The sequence below is a fragment of the Tamandua tetradactyla genome, chromosome 18, assembly GCF_023851605.1.
Source record: "Tamandua tetradactyla isolate mTamTet1 chromosome 18, mTamTet1.pri, whole genome shotgun sequence".
Classification (NCBI taxonomy): Eukaryota; Metazoa; Chordata; class Mammalia; order Pilosa; family Myrmecophagidae; genus Tamandua; species Tamandua tetradactyla.
Genome location: NC_135344.1, coordinates 34,446,232 through 34,457,832, shown reverse-complemented (window position 1 = coordinate 34,457,832; position 11,601 = coordinate 34,446,232). Strand labels below are relative to the sequence as shown.

Below are 11,601 nucleotides of genomic sequence, written 5' to 3'. Positions count from 1 at the left end.
GTGTTTTCATTTTCATTCACCTCGAGGAATTTACTAATTTCTCTTGCAATTTCTTCTTTGACCCACTCGTTGTTTAAGAGTGTGTTGTTGAGCCTCCATGTATTTGTGAATTTTCTGGCACTCCGCCTATTATTGATTTCCAACTTCATTCCTTTATGATCCGAGAAAGTGTTGTGTATGATTTCAATGTTTTTAAATTTGTTAAGACTTGCTTTGTGACCCAGGATATGGTCTATCTTTGAGAATGATCCATGAGCACTTGAAAAAAAGGTGTATCCTGCTGTTGTGGGATGTAATGTCCTATAAATGTCTGTTAAGTCAAGTTCATTTATAGTAATATTCAGGTTCTCTATTTCTTTATTGATCCTCTGTGTAGATGTTCTGTCCATTGATGAGAGTGGTGAATTGAAGTCTCCAACTATTATGGTAGATGTGTCTATTTCCCACTTCAGTGTTTGCAGTGTATTCCTCACGTATTTTGGGGCATTCTGGTTCGGTGCATAAATATTTATGATTGTTATGTCTTCTTGCTTAATTGTTCCTTTTAATAGTATATAGTGTCCTTCTTTGTCTCTTTTAACTGTTTTACATTTGAAGTCTAATTTGTTGGATATTAGTATAGCCACTCCTGCTCTTTTCTGGTTGTTGTTTGCATGAAATATCTTTTCCCAACCTTTCACTTTCAACCTATATTTATCTTTGGGTCTAAGATGTGTTTCCTGTAGACCGCATAGTGAAGGATCCTGTTTTTTAATCCATTCTGCCAGTCTATGTCTTTTAATTGGGGAATTCAGTCCATTGACATTTAGAGTTATTACTGTTTGGATAATATTTTCCTCTACCATTTTGCCTTTTGTATTATATATATCATATCTGACTTTCCTTCTTTCTACACTTTTCTCCATGTCTCTCTCTTCTGTCTTTTTGTATCTGACTCTAGTGCTTCCTTTAGTATTTCTTGCAGAGCTGGTCTCTTGGTCACAAATTCTCTTAGTGACTTTTTGTCTGAGAATGTTTTAATTTCTCCCTCATTTTTGAAGGACAATTTTGCTGGATATAGGAGTCTTGGCTGGCAGTTTTTCTCTTTTAGTAACTTAAATATATCATCCCACTGTCTTCTAGCCTCCATGGTTTCTGCTGAGAAATCTACACATAGTCTTATTGGGTTTCCCTTATATGTGACGGATTGTTTTTCTCTCGCTGCCTTCAAGATCCTCTCTTTCTCTTTGACCTCTGACATTCTAACTAGTAAGTGTCTTGGGGAACGCCTATTTGTGTCTAATCTCTTTGGGGTGCGCTGCACTTCTTGGATCTGTAATTTTAGGTCTTTCATAAGAGTTGGGAAATTTTCAGTGATAATTTCTTCCATTAGTTTTTCTCCTCCTTTTCCCTTCTCTTCTCCTTCTGGGATACCCACTACACGTATATTTGTACGGTTCACATTGTCCTTGAGTTCCCTGATACCTTGTTCAAATTTTTCCATTCTTTTCCGATAGTTTCTGTTTCTTTTTGGAATTCAGATGTTTCATCCTCCAAATCACTAATTCTATCTTCTGTTTCTTTAAATCTGTCATTGTAGGTATCCATTGTTTTTTCCATCTTTTCTACTTTATCTTTCACTTCCATAAGTTCTGTGATTTGTTTTTTCAGTTTTTCTATTTCTTCTTTATGTTCAGCCCATGTCTTCTTCATGTCCTCCCTCAATTTATCGATTTCGTTTTTGAAGAGGTTTTCCATTTCTGTTCGTATATTCAGCATTAGTTGTTTCAGCTCCTGTATGTCATTTGAACTATTGATTTCTTCATTTGACTGGGCCATATGTTCAATTTTCTGAGCGTGATCCGTTATCTTCTGCTGGCATCTGGGCATTTAGTCAGATCTCCCCGGGTGTTCGACCCCACAGGTTGAAAGATTTTTCTGTGCAATCTCTGGGTTCTGTTCTTCCTATCCTGCCCAGTAGGTGGCGCTCATGGCACACGCCTGTCTGTAGGTTCCACCAGCGAAAGTTGCTGTGGGTCCCTCAACTCTGAAAAACTCTCGCCGTAGGGGAGGTTCGGCAGCCGAAGCGTCTTGGAAGAATGCCAGCCGGCCCGGGGTTCCAAACGCAGGGAGGGTCGCCAGCCGTCGCAGCACAGGAGAGCGTCTGGCCAAATTAGCCAGTCGGCCCGGGGCACCAAGCGTGGCGGGAGGGCGCCAGCTGTCGCAGCCCGGGAGAGTGCAGTGTTCCCAGCCGACTGGGGAGTCACGTGTTTGGAAGGGATCCCCCGGTCACTGTTCTCCGCAGTCTGGGGATTTCCAACCCAACTATCTCAGTTGTTCCAGGGGGCCTCGTGTGGTGGGGGCACCAGCCTCCGCGGCCTAAGGGGACCGCCTGTCCAATTCTACCTGCTGGCCCGGGAAGGTGGAAGGGAGGGACTCTGGTCGCTTGCCGTCCCACCCAGGAAAGCCCGTGCCCCTTGGTGATCTCACCGGAGCTGGTTCTCCCAGATAGTCAGCCGTTCCAGGATGGGGTACGCTGTCCCTTTGATCTCCCTCGTGGCTCCGGGAGCTGCTCTGTATTATCTCCACTCCCCCAGTAGCTGATCTGGAGGAGGAAAGGTGAGGGCGGCAAGGCTGTCGAGGCTGGTGGCGGAGGAGCACGGTGAAGGCGGGGGAAGAGGGCACCGTGGTGATTGGAGAGCAGCCGGAGCAGGAGGGGGAGGAAAGGGGAGAAGGATGGCGGGCGGCTCGGCTGCTGCGGGGCGTGGGCGCCGCACGGCGGGCCGGCGGAGAAAGAGAGGGGAGAAGGATGGCGGGCGGCTCGGCTGCTGCAGGGCGTGGGCGCCGCGCGGCGGGCCGGCGGAGAAAGAGAGGGGAGAAGGATGGCGGGCGGCTCGGCTGCTGCGGGGCGTGGGCCTGCTATAGATTTTTGAATGTTGATCTTGTAACCTGCTACTTTGCTGTACTCATTTATTAGCTCTAGTAGTTTTGTTGTGGATTTTTCCGGGTTTTCGACGTATTGTATCATATCGTCTGCAAACAGTGATAGCTTTACTTCTTCCTTTCCAATTTTGATGCCTTGTATTTCTTTTTCTTGTCTAATTGCTCCTTGGCTAGAACCTCCAACACAATGTTGAATAATACTGGTGATAGTGGACATCCTTGTCTTGTTCCTGATCTTAGGGGGTGTCATGGTTAGGGACAGGTGTCAACTTGGCCAAGTTGTGGTACCTGTTCATCTGATTGGGCAAGCGCTGGCCTGTCTGTTGCAATGAGGACATTTCATAGGATTAGGTCATGATCACGTCAGCTACATCCACAGCTGATTCCATTTGTAATCAGCCAAAGGGGAGTGTCTTCTGCAATTAGTGATGCTAAATGCAATCATGGGAAGCCTTTTAAGGAGGACTCAGAGGAGACAGGTTGCATTCCTGCTTTGGCTGGTGAGCCTCTCCTGTGGAGTTCATCCAGGCCATCCATTGGAGTCGTCGGCTTCGCAGCCTGCCCTGTGGATTTTGGACTCTGCATTCCTATGGTCACGTGAGACACTTTCATAAATTTTATATTTGCAAGTGTTCCCTGTTGATTCTGTTTCTCTAGAGAACCCTAACTAATACATCTTGGTACCAGGAGTGGTTCTTAAGGAACAGAATCTTAAAAATGGGTTTTTATGAATGGTTTTCTACTCTGACTGGACTCAGAGACACTAAGGACTCTGATTCCCGTAATCAGAATGACACTCCCAATCCATGGACTGAGTTGGCAAAGGAGATAGTCAAAATATCATCATTCGATTCTCCTAATGCTTCGCTTGTACGAAGCCAGACTCTGGGGGATAATGTTTTTGACACCTTTACAGAGTTTTGTAGAAATAAGAGTTATAGAGATGTTGGTTGGTTGTTGTTAGATACACTGTCTACATTAAAGGGTGAAAGGGATGGGCTTAAGGCTTCAAACAAGAAGCTTAAGTGCCGTCTGAAAGATGTAGAGGTTTCTATGAGTATCCTGAAGGAAAATTTTATTTCCTGTAGCCGTAGACTTGAGATCTCTGAAAATCAGACTCAGAATCTTATTCTGAAAAATGGGATGGTGACATATGGATTGATAATGATGTTGGGGGTGAGGTTGAAACCCTAGACCATGCTGAGCCTTCTCTAGATAACCCTGTAATAGTCTGCCCTGAGGACACAGCCGCCCCACCTCCAGCCTGCCTTGAGGAATTGGCCACCCAACCTCCTCCTGAAGGGATTAGCCCTAGAGTTATTAATCGTGTTTCACCAGATGAAACTGCAAATGAAAGCCCTGAAGCAAATGGCTTGGAAGATATTTCTAATTCTTTTCATGTCCCATCCCCACCACCCCTCATTTCTTCTAGACCTATAACTAGACTAAAGTCCCAACAGGCCCCTAAAGGTGAGGTACAAAGTATCACACATGAGGAGGTACGTTATACTCCAAAAGAACTGTGTGAGTTTTCCAATTTATATAGACAGAAATCAGGGGAATATGTGTGGCAATGGATTTTAAGAGTGTGGGATAATGGTGGGAGGAATATAAGGCTGGATCAGGCTGAATTTATTGATATGGACCCACTAAGCAGAGATTCTGCATTCAATGTTATAGCTAGAGCAGTTAGAAAAGGTGTTAACAGCTTGTTTGGGTGGTTGGTTGAAACATGGATCAAAAGGTGGCCAACATTACCTGAGGTTGAAATGCCAGAACTGCCCTGGTATAATGTAGATGAGGGGATCCAGAGGCTTAGAGAGATTGGGATGTTAGAGTGGATTTATCATGCAAGGCCTGCTCTTACACCCCAGGAATGTCCAGAGGATGCACCTTTTACCAGAACAGTGAGAAATAAATTTGTGAGACTAGCACCATCATCCCTCAAGCGCTCTGTGGTTGCACTTCTCTGTAGGTCAGATATTACTGTAGGAACTGCTGTCACTGAGCTGGAATCCTTAAACACAATGGGGATGACAGGATCCCGAGTTGGCAGAAGCCAGGTGGCAGCACTTAATCACCAAAGACAGGGTAGACGCGGCTATTATAATAGACAACAAACTCAAAGGAGGCATCAAAATTATATGACACGCAGAGATTTGTGGCATTGGCTAGTAAATCATGGGGTGCCTAGAAATACAATAGAAGGGCAGCCTACTAAATTCTTGTTGGAGCTGTATAAACAAAAGAGTTCTAGGTCAAGGGAACAGAAGTCTAACCTGAATTACAAAAACACAGAGTCACGGCCCCTTAACCAATTTCCGGACTTGAAACAGTTTACAGACCCTGAGCCCCTTGAATGAAGGGGAGGCCAGGTCCCTATGGGGGAGAAACCTGTTACACTGCCACAAATTTATACTGTTAACCTTCCTCTAAGTCTTCCCCAAGGAGACCGACGGCCTTTTACCAGGGTAACTGTGCATTGGGGAAAAGGAAATGATCAGATATTTGGGGGATTATTAGACACTGATTCAGAAGTGACATTAATTCCAGGGGACCCAAAACGTCACTCTGGACCACCAGTCAGAGTGGGGGCTTATAGAGGCCAGGTGATCAATGGAGTTTTAGCTCAGGTCCGTCTCACAGTGGGTCCAGTGGGCCCATCCTCTAGTTATTTCCCCAGTTCCAGAATGTATAATTGGCATAGACATACTGAGCAACTGGCAGAATCCCCACGTTGGTTCTCTTACTCGTGCAGTGAGGGCTATTATGGTGGGAAAGGCCAAGTGGAAGCCACTAGAACTGCCCCTACCAAGCAAAATAGTAAATCAAAAGCAATACCGTATTCCTGGAGGGATTGCAGAGATTACTGCCACTCTTAAGGACTTGAAAGATGCAGGGGTGGTGATTCCCACCACATCCCCGTTCAACTCTCCTATTTGGCCTGTGCAGAAAACAGATGGGTCTTGGAGAATGACAGTGGATTATCGTAAACTCAACCAGGTGGTAACTCCAATTGCAGCTGCTGTTCCAGATGTAGTATCATTGCTTGAGCAAATCAATACATCCCCTGGTACCTGGTATGCAGCTATTGATCTGGCAAATGCTTTTTTCTCAATAGCTATTAGTAAGGACCACCAGAAACAGTTTGCTTTCAGCTGGCAAGGTCAGCAATATACTTTCACTGTCCTACCTCAGGGGTATATCAACTCTCCAGCCCTATGTCACAATCTTGTTCGCAGAGACCTTGATCGTTTCTCCCTCCCACAAGACATCACACTGGTCCATTATATTGATGATATCATGTTGATTGGACCTAGTGAGCAAGAAGTAGCAACTACTCTAGATTTACTGGTAAGGCATTTGCGTGTCAGAGGATGGGAGATAAATCCAACAAAAATACAGGGGCCTTCCACCTCAGTAAAATTTCTAGGTGTCCAATGGTGTGGGGCATGTCGAGATATCCCTTCTAAGGTGAAGGATAAATTGCTGCATCTGGCCCCTCCCACAACCAAAAAAGAGGCACAACGCCTAGTTGGTCTTTTTGGATTTGGGCGACAACATATTCCTCATTTGGGTGTGCTACTCCGGCCCATTTATCGAGTGACCAGAAAAGCTGCTAATTTTGAGTGGGGACCTGAACAAGAGGAGGCTCTGCGACAGGTCCAGGCTGCTGTGCAAGCTGCTCTGCCACTTGGGCCATATGATCCAGCAGATCCAATGGTGCTGGAAGTGTCAGTGGCAAATAGAGATGCTGTCTGGAGCCTTTGGCAGGCCCCTGTAGGAGAATCACAACGCAGACCCTTAGGATTTTGGAGCAAAGCCTTACCATCTGCTGCAGATAACTACTCTCCTTTTGAGAAACAGCTTTTGGCCTGCTACTGGGCCTTAGTAGAGACTGAACGCTTAACCATGGGCCACCAAGTTACCATGAGACCTGAGTTGCCTATCATGAGTTGGGTGTTGTCTGACCCACCAAGCCATAAAGTTGGGCGTGCACAGCAGCACTCTATTGTAAAGTGGAAATGGTATATACGAGATAGAGCCAGAGCAGGTCCTGAAGGCACAAGTAAGTTACATGAAGAAGTGGCCCAAATGCCCATGGTTTCCACTCCTGCTGCCACATTACCGTCTCTTTCCCAGACCAGAGCTATGGCCTCTTGGGGTGTTCCTTACAGTGAATTGACTGAGGAAGAGAAAACTCGGGCCTGGTTTACAGATGGTTCAGCACGATATGCAGGTACCACCTGAAAGTGGACAGCTGCAGCATTACAACCCCTTTCTGGGATATCCTTGAAGGACAGTGGTGAGGGGAAATCCTCCCAGTGGGCAGAACTTCGAGCAGTGCACCTGGTTGTTCATTTTGCTTGGAAGGAAAACTGGCCAGAGGTGCGTTTGTATACTGACTCATGGGCTGTTGCTAATGGTTTGGCTGGATGGTCAGGGACTTGGAAAGACCATAATTGGAAAACTGGTGACAAAGAGGTCTGGGGAAGAAGTATGTGGATAGACCTTTCTGAGTGGGCTAAAAACATGAAGATATTTGTGCCCCATGTGAATGCACACCAGAGGGTGACTTCAGCAGAGGAAGATTTTATTAATCAAGTGGATAAGATGACCCGTTCTATGGATACCAGTCAGCCTCTTTCCCCAGCAACTCCTGTTATTGCCCAATGGGCTCATGAACAAAGTGGTCATGGTGGTAGGGATGGAGGTTATGCATGGGCTCAGCAACATGGACTTCCACTCACCAAGGCTGTCCTGTCTACAGCCACTGCTGAGTGCCCTATCTGCCAGCAGCAGAGACCCACACTCAGCCCCCGATATGGCACCATTCCCCGAGGTGACCAGCCAGCTACATGGTGGCAGGTTGATTACATTGGACCACTCCCTTCATGGAAGGGGCAGCGATTTGTTCTAACTGGAATAGACACATACTCTGGATATGGGTTTGCTTTCCCTGCACGCAATGCTTCTGCCAAAACTACTATCCGTGGGCTTACAGAATGCCTTATTCATCGTCATGGTATTCCACATAGCATTGCTTCGGATCAAGGAACACACTTCACAGCAAATGAAGTGCGGGAATGGGCACATGCTCATGGAATTCTCTGGTCTTACCATGTTCCCCATCATCCAGAAGCTGCTGGATTGATAGAACGGTGGGATGGCCTTTTGAAAACTCAATTACGGTGCCAACTAGGTGGCAAAAACTTGAAAGGCTGGGGTAATGTTCTCCAGGAAGGTGTGTATGCTCTGAATCAGCGTCCGCTGTATGGTGCTGTTTCTCCCATAGCCAGGATCCATGGGTCCAGGAACCAAGGGGTGGAAATGGGTGTGGTGCCACTCACTATTACTCCTAGTGATCCACTAGGAAAATTTTTGCTTCCTGTCCCTGCTACCCTGAGTTCTGCTGGTCTACAGGTTTTAGTTCCAAAACGGGGTATGCTTTCTCCAGGAGAAACAACAGTGATACCACTGAACTGGAAGTTAAGATTGCCACCTGGCCACTTTGGGCTACTTATGCCTCTGGATCAACACACCAAGAAGGGGATTACATTATTGTCTGGGGTAATTGACCCTGACTATCAGAAGGAAGTAGGACTGCAACTACATAATGGAGGTAAAGAAGAGTTTTCTTGGAATATAGGAGATCCCCTGGGGCGTCTATTAGTACTACCATGCCCTGTGATTAAAATCAATGGAAAACTGCAACAATACAATCCAGGCAGGACCACTAATGGCTCTGAGACTTCAGGAATGAAGGTTTGGGTCACCCCACCAGGCAAAGAACCACGGCCAGCTGAAGTGCTTGCTGAGGGGAAAGGGAACATGGAATGGGTAGTGGAAGAAGGTAGTGATAAATATGAACTTCAACCACGTGATCAGTTACAGAAACGAAGACTGTAGTGCTGTTTTGTTTGTGTTATACTATTTAAGTTGTAAGATATCAAGTTTAAGAATGAATGTTGCCCAAGGATTTGCACGCTATTCTGGAGAGATTTAATGTGTTTCCAGTTATATGCAGGACAGTTGAGTATTGTCAGGTAAAAGAAAAAGTGTGTGCTTATTTGTTTTCATTTGTAAATTAAGTATGGTCTAAGGTGATATATATATATATGTGCCAAGTTGACAAGGGGTGGACTGTCATGGTTAGGGACAGGTGTCAACTTGGCCAAGTTATGGTACCTGTTCATCTGATTGGGCAAGCGCTGGCCTGTCTGTTGCAATGAGGACATTTCATAGGATTAGGTCATGATCACGTCAGCTACATCCACAGCTGATTCCATTTGTAATCAGCCAAAGGGGAGTGTCTTCTGCAATTAGTGATGCTAAATGCAATCATGGGAAGCCTTTTAATGAGGACTCAGAGGAGACAGGTTGCATTCCTGCTTTGGCTGGTGAGCCTCTCCTGTGGAGTTCATCCAGGCCATCCATTGGAGTCGTCGGCTTCGCAGCCTGCCCTGTGGATTTTGGACTCTGCATTCCTATGGTCACGTGAGACACTTTCATAAATTTTATATTTGCAAGTGTTCCCTGTTGATTCTGTTTCTCTGGAGAATCCTAACTAATACAGGGGGAAAGTTTTCAATTTTTCCCCATTGAGGATGATATTAGCTGTGGGTTTTTCATATATTCCCTCTATCATTTTAAGGAAGTTCCCTTGTATTCCTATCCTTTGAAGTGTTTTCAACAGGAAAGGATGTTGAATCTTGTCAAATGCCTTCTCTGCATCAATTGAGATGATCATGTGATTTTTCTGCTTTGATTTGTTGATATGGTGTATTACATTAATTGATTTTCTTATGTTGAACCATCCTTGCATACCTGGGATGAATCCTACTTGGTCATGATGTATAATTCTTTTAATGTGTTGTTGGATACGATTTGCTAGAATTTTATTGAGGATTTTTGCATCTATATTCATTAGAGAGATTGGTCTGTAGTTTTCTTTTTTTGTAATATCTTTGCCTGGTTTTGGTATGAGGGAGATGTTGGCTTCATAGAATGAATTAGGTAGTTTTCCCTCCACTTCGATTGTTTTGAAGAGTTTGAGGAGAGTTGGTACTGATTCTTTCTGGAATGTTTGATAGAATTCACATGTGAAGCCGTCTGGTCCTGGACTTTTCTTTTTAGGAAGCTTTTGAATGACTAATTCAATCTCTTTACTTGTGATTGGTTTGTTGAGGTCGTCTATTTCTTCTTGAGTTAAAGTTGGTTGTACATGTCTTTCCAGGAACCCGTCCATTTCATCTAAATTGTTGTATTTATTAGCGTAAAGTTGTTCATAGTATCCTGTTATTACCTCCTTTATTTCTGTGAGGTCAGTGGTTATGTCTCCTCTTCCATTTCTGATCTTATTTATTTACATCCTCTCTCTTCTTCTTTTTGTCAGTCTTGCTAAGGGCCCATCAATCTTATTGATTTTCTCATAGAACCAACTTCTGGTCTTATTGATTTTCTGTATTGTTTTCATGTTTTCAATTTCATTTATTTCTGCTCTAATCTTAGTTATTTCTTTCCTTTTGCTTGCTTTGGGATTAGTTTGCTGTTCTTTCTCCAGTTCTTCCAAGTGGACAGTTAATTCCTGCATTTTTGCCTTTTCTTCTTTTCTGATATAGGCATTTAGGGCAATAAATTTCCCTCTTAGCACTGCCTTTGCTGCGTCCCATAAGTTTTGATATGTTGTGTTTTCATTTTCATTCAGCTCGAGGAATTTACTAATTTCTCTTGCAATTTCTTCTTTGACCCACTTGTTGTTTAAGAGTGTGTTGTTGAGCCTCCATGTATTTGTGAATTTTCTGGCACTCGGCCGATTATTGATTTCCAACTTCATTCCTTTATGATCCGAGAAAGTGTTGTGTATGATTTCAATCTTTTTAAATTTGTTAAGACTTGCTTTGTGACCCAGCATATGGTCTATCTTTGAGAATGATCCATGAGCACTTGAGAAAAAGGTGTATCCTGCTGTTGTGGGATGTAATGTCCTATAAATGTCTGTTAAGCCCAGCTCATTTATAGTAATATTCAGATTCTCTATTTCTTTATTGATCCTCTGTCTAGATGTTCTATCCATTGATGAGAGTGGTGAATTGAAGTCTCCAACTATTATGGTATATGTGTCTATTTCCCTTTTCAGTGTTTGCAGTGTATTCCTCACGTATTTTGGGGCATTCTGGTTCGGTGCGTAAATATTTATGATTGTTATGTCTTCTTGTTTAATTGTTCCTTTTGTTAGTATATAGTGTCCTTCTTTGTCTCTTTTAACTGTTTTACATTTGAAGTCTAATATGTTGGATATTAGTATAGCCACTCCTGCTCTTTTCTGGTTGTTATTTGCATGAAATATCTTTTCCCAACCTTTCACTTTCAACCTATGTTTATCTTTGGGTCTAAGATGTGTTTCCTGTAGACCGCATAGTGAAGGATCCTGTTTTTCAATCCATTCTGCCAATCTATGTCTTTTGATTGGGGAATTCAGTCCATTAACATTTAGTGTTATTACTGTTTGATTAATATTTTCCTCTACCATTTTGCCTTTTGTGTTATATATATCATATCTGACTTTCCTTCTTTCTACACTCTTCTCCATACCTCTTTCTTCTGTTTTTTCGTATCTGACTCTAGTGCTCCCTTTAGTATTTCTTGCAGAGCTTGTGTCTTGGTCACAAATTCTCT

The 11,601-nt window shown here is 43.9% G+C and overlaps 1 protein-coding gene across 5 annotated transcripts in view; it reads left to right on the top strand.

Moving 5' to 3' along the window:
- CTIF (cap binding complex dependent translation initiation factor) overlaps positions 1–11,601 on the top strand; it is a 350,579-nt gene that overhangs the window by 101,833 nt on the left and 237,145 nt on the right. The gene's annotated exons all lie outside the window — the stretch shown is intronic.